Source organism: Rutidosis leptorrhynchoides, chromosome 1 (assembly GCF_046630445.1).
Source record: "Rutidosis leptorrhynchoides isolate AG116_Rl617_1_P2 chromosome 1, CSIRO_AGI_Rlap_v1, whole genome shotgun sequence".
Classification (NCBI taxonomy): Eukaryota; Viridiplantae; Streptophyta; class Magnoliopsida; order Asterales; family Asteraceae; genus Rutidosis; species Rutidosis leptorrhynchoides.
This window is the reverse complement of record NC_092333.1, coordinates 57371772-57377972: the sequence shown is the minus strand read 5'-3', so window position 1 is coordinate 57377972 and position 6201 is coordinate 57371772.

Sequence of the window (6201 nt, the reverse complement as noted above, 5' to 3'; positions counted from 1 at the left end):
GGGTTGACAAAGTGTGACCTATATGTATATTTAAGATGACCTATTTGACTAGGTTGCGTTGTTCGGTCGTGATTGTTCGACTACTGTACGGTTTTACTAAGAAATTTCAGTGCTTTTGCTAAGGTGAGTGTACAGTCCCTTTTTCATCAACATTTTTGGGATGAGATACATGCTGCTTTCGAAACGGTTTCTTAAACTATTTTTACAACTATTTTACATACTAGGCACGAGTAACTAAACGAATATACATATGAGTTCAGATCAAAAATCTCTTAGCTTGATTATATTAATTACTTTAAGTAAGCTCGACTTATAGGGACAGTACCGTTAGGTTTGACAAACCTCACCTAAACATAACAGGTGCTTATTTTATTGTTACTTGTACACCTGATCAGTGTATGCTTAGAAAGGGTAAAGGGAAGACGTGTAGCGCTTTAGTTATCCGTGGGTTAAAGTCTTATAATCAAGTGCTCATAATAAATATATACTTTTACGAAGCTTTTCAGAAATCTCGTGGCCTAACTTACGATGAATGTTACTTAAACTTGATGTTTACAAACTAGAAACTAGACATGGTAATGTCTACCAGCAGTTGAAACAAAAAGAACTTTTTGATGTCCTACTCAGTTGAAACTTGACATCTTACAAATAGTTTATTACTTAGTATTTGCTATATGCAACCTTTTGAGATTAAACTGATAAACGATTTTGAGAACTGATTTTAGACAAACGATTTATGGAAACTGTTTTATGAAACATACGAGAACTATTTACTCAAACCTGTAGATTCACTCAACTATGTTGATTCGTTTTGCATGTTTTATCTCAGGTATTAGTTGCTTCCGCTGTAGAACATTGTTGTTACTTAGAAGTCAGGCCGAGCACTGGGACCAGAGTTAACATTCCGTTAATGGATTTTGACGAGGTGTTATAGTTAATATCAGAGCTTTGGCTATAGGGAACTAGGATACATTAGTCTGTCTAATCGTAGGGCGCATTAGTGGATCTAGTCTATAGCCGTGTACTTAGAATGACTGTTATACGCCATGCTTGCACTGTTTGCTCTACTATGCTACACGCAGGGCAACATATTATATATCACATGCATATAAGCATCTATACCCATAATGATATGGACTTGGACTAGATATATGATATCACGAATCACATACGTACACACGACGCGACACTTAAGAGAATTAAGTTGACTACGCTATCTTGAACTTATGGAGTAATGTCGTATGGATATGTGAGATATCTTAATGTAATCACCGGGATTACATTACGGTAAATCATATAGAAGTTTCAACATCGCAAAATAAGGAATGAGAGCGAGTCAAGTAGGTTACCTAGGTAAGCACCGTTTAGAAATGAACCGTATAATCTCAAATATGAGTAGAAATTTACACTGTGCGAATTAATTGCTATTATTGTGATGCCCCATACAAAACCATCGTGTACGAATCATCAATAACAGGATCATTACAAGGTTAAGTACTATATGCTGTAATAAAAGAAGTTGCATTCATGATAAAAAGGTGACGTCATAACCGACATCAAATGTTTTACACCAACAGTATGCTTCTACGAATAGCAAGCATGAATAAATGTATGTGACCCTTAGGTCATTACAAAACATAGTTTCAAATGTATTAAAGTTTGAATGCAAGATAAACAGTTCATGCGGTGATAATACTAGAGCAGCGGGTGTCTACGGCAAGACTAGCACGACAACGGAAGCAAATAACCTTAAGCACCTGAGAAAAACATGCTTAAAAACGTCAACACAAAGGTTGGTGAGCTATAGTTTAAGTATAACAGTAAGTAAGGTAGGCCACGAGATTTCAGTGCTACAAAGAGCGTTTCAAAACAGTATGATAAAGTATATGTTAACCGTGGGCACTTGGTAACTAACTTAACGTTTATACCCCCTGAAAGTACACTTGGCAAATGCGTATGTTTACGAAGTATTAAACACTCATTAAATGCTAGCGCTACTAGCCCGAGTGGGGATGTCAAACCCTATGGATCCATATCTAAGATTCGCGTTCACCGGTTCAAAAACCAATGACTAAACGTTACCGAGCTAAAGGGAATGTTTATGCCGTTGTATAACTCACACATATATAAGTTTAAGTACTCGTTCCTAGTATGTAAAACATAAAATCCGCATGCATTCTCAGTTCCCAAAATAAGTTAAAGTAAAAAAGGGAATGCTATAACTCACAATGATAAAGTAGCGGTAAAGTATTACTCGGAAAGTAAGCAAGTAATGAAGGTTGTCCAAACGGGTCCTCAACCTAAGTCAAATAGTACTAAGTCAGTAAATCATCCAAATAGGTTTAAAAGTATGGAAATAAGGTCTTAAAGGTCATCATCATACATCATCAAACAAAAAGCGTAAAGTAAGTTTCGTTTATGAAAGTAGTTTAAAACAAGGGCTGACTTTGATCAGTCACCACGGCCTCTACCCTTACTGAAATAAGGTGAGACCAGTGGCCATGGCTCCGTATATGAGTCCTTTAGGTGTGATAAAATTTACAGACTCAAACTCGTCTTCGTTTGACCGTGGCGACGGTCTAAGTGCGAGTAGGTCAGAAATTTCTGCACAACGTTAAAGGACATTGTGACGATCGGAGGGCCATAAATCCTAAACCATAACTCGGATTAAGACGAGTCCTATATGAAAAGTTATCTAATAGAAAATATCTATCTGAAAATCAAGGTTACAGTAGCCCAGGTGTACTGGTATGTTACAGAAACCAGAAAACAGTAGGCAGAAGACAGAAAACAGAAAAATAGTGGGTTCCGGTGGTCTTGGTGCTTGATGTTCATCATGGTTCTCATCCTTGATGCATATAGCTTTAAGTGTACAACTCATTGATGTGTTTACCTCATCTTGACCAAGTTTTGACCATCATAACTCTTGTGTAAGTCTAAGACATGAAGCACAACTCACTTAAGAGTTGTATGTAGTTTGATGAACCAAAGTTACATCAAAGTCTTAGGCTTGTCACATACATGAACTATAAAGTAATATTAAGCAAGTTTTGACTATTATGACATAAGTGTAGGTCTAAGACATGTAGCACAACTCACTTAAGAGTTGTATGAAGTTTGATGAACCAAAGTTACATCAAAGTCTTAGATCTAACACATACATGAACTTTAAAACTAATAATAAGTTACAAACTTGAAAGTAAACTTATGAAATCAAGATCTTGAGTTGTAGAACATAGTTCTTTAGTTTGATCTTGAAGATCCAAGACTCAAAAGTCTAGATCTAACATAAGTGTACAAAGTTATAATTAAATAAAGTTTACTTACATGTTCTTGAACTTTTAAAGTTAACTTTAGTTCAAGATTAATGAGATCAAAGTTAACTAGTAACATTTGACCAATAACAACCAACAAACATGAAATTAAAGTGCATAATGTAAAGAAATAAACTAAGTAAACAAGTAGTTAGTTCAAGGTTGTCCATACTTTAAAGGTTCAAGCCTAAGTCTTGATCTTTAAAAAGTAAACTTTAAAGTTTACTTCATGAACTTCAAGTATGATTTACAACCATGAACTTACAATCTTTTAAAGCAACATATGTAGAATATAAACTAGTAAGTTTAGTTCTTGTGTGTTCTTGAAATTACAAGATAAAAGAAGAATGAAACTAATGAGTTTGATTCTTGTATATGTAAGTAAGTAACAACAACTAGTAACTACAAGTAATCAAACATTAAACAAGAACAAGTATTGATGATGATGATATGTATTAGGTTCGGTTTTTACCAAGAGAGAAAGAAGAAAAAAAAGTGTTGTTACTTACAAACTAGAGAGAAGGTTGAGAGAGTTTGAAGTATTGTTTGAATGTGTGTGTAAATGAAAATGAAATGCAAGTATCAAGTAATAAGTTTGAAGAAAAAAAATGAACTCCTCACATGTACACAAAGGGGGACGGTTTCAAAATGGGGAGGGAGGAGGAAATTACACACTAGTCACATGCATGTAAAGGTCATAAAAGGTGGTTAATAAGGGTGTGTTCATGGGGATAAGGTGTAAGTATTATGTAACAAGTCTTTAAACTAACTAGTTGTGTCATAAGTAATACTTACATGTAAGTATGGGCTTAAGAGTCCATGAAAGGAGTAGGGTGGGCTTTATAAGCCCATGTTTGATCATAAAGCCCAAGTATGTATTAATTAACAAAATAATCCAAGTAAAAGTCCATTAACACTAATAAAGGCCCAAGTAATTAACTAATGACTTTAGTTAATTAAAATGATTAATAATATCAATCATGAACATAAATAATATTCTAAAAATATTATTCGTGAAAGTTCCGTGTGTCACAAAGACGTTTCGGGCATTTAAAGTCAAGTACGGACAATCATGGCAACATGTAAATGTAATAACGTACATTCGTTTAATCACAAGTATTAATAATAACAATTATTAATAAATAAACGTTGGAAAATCCAGGGTCGTTACAATTATAACCTATAAACAACGTGTAATCACGGCACAACTTGTAACTACTTGACACTATCCGTCACCACCGAACACTACTCGGTACTACGAAGACACTGCTTGGAACATACTCATCATATCTGTAACGACCCTGGATTTTCCAACATTTATTTATTAATAATTTATTATTAATGCTTGCGTTTTAATAAATGTGCTCTTATACGTGTTACTTGTTACCGTATTTAACTTTTCATGGCCCGACTTGTCTTTGTGACACACGTACTTTACACGAATAATATTTCGAATATTATTTACATTCATGATTAATTATTATTAATCATTTTTAATTAACTAATGTTACTAGTTAATTACTTGGGCTTTGTTTGTTTAATTTGTTACTTACATACTTGGGCTTTATAAATGTACATGGACTTGGAAGCCCACCCTACTACTCTTAATGGATTAATTAGGAGCCCATTTGTTACTAGTAACTTATTAAAGCTTAACTTAGATTAATTAGTGAATGGAATCTAGTTACATGCATACTTACACCATTTTCCCATACCACTTTGCTTTAATACCATTTCAAGCTAACACCATCTTCCCATGTTAGAAAGTTGAGGCTTGACTTGCCCCATTTGGCCCATTGGCCGTCGGCTTTTGTGGAGAGGGGAGAGGGTTCCATTTTCAAATTTTGATTACTTGTTTACAAGTATTACTTCCTCATTTCTTCACACACACATACTTACACTTTCTCTCAACTTTTTCTCTCATTCTTCTCTCAAAACTTTGTAAGTATTAAGCTTTATGTTCTTTCTTTTTTCTTCCTAAAAACCGAATCCCATATCATCATCATTTTATTTAATTTGTTACTTGTTACTTGTTTATGTTAAAGATCAAGTTCTATAACTTGTATCTTCATGTAATCTTGGTTACTTCCATATTTTCTTTGATGAAGAACCAAGAACAAGAATCTAAACTTTCTAGTTTATGGTTCTATACTTAAGTGTTTTCAAGATTTGAAGTTCATAAGTTTCATAATCATACACGTGTTCATGTTTTGTAGACTTAAATCCTAAGATCCAAACTTTGATTTGAATCTTCCTAAGTATGAAACAGACATGAACATAATACTTGTACTTTAGTTTATTTCTTTCTTTTGTAAGTACTTTAAAGTTGTGATGTTGTTAATTTGGTCAAGTATTACTAGTTAATCTTGATCTCATATTTCTTGAAACGAAAAGTTAACTTTATAAGTTCAAGAACATGGAAGTATAACTTTCTAGTTATAACTTCATATACTTATATTGGATCTAAGTTTCTATAGCTTATGGTCTTCTAATTATGTTGTAAATAAGAGCTTACAAGCTTACATACATTTTTCAAGTTGAAAATCTAAGTTTCATAGCTTATGGTTTCATTAAAGTGTAGATCCAAGTTTTGTAACTTAGGATCTAACTTAAGAACACTAGATCTAGACTTTCTAGTCTAGGATCTTTAAGATCTAGCTAAGATCAACGTTCTACAACTTATGATCTTGTTTATTTAGTTTACTTTCAAGTTTGTAGCTTAATATTACTAGTAGAACTCATGTATGTGTCGAATCTAAGATCTTGATGTAACTTTAGTTCATCAAACTACATACAACTCTTAAGTGAGTTGTGCTACATATCTTAGACTTACACTGGTGTTATGATGGTCCTACCTTGGTTAAGATGATTCAAACCCATCAACGAG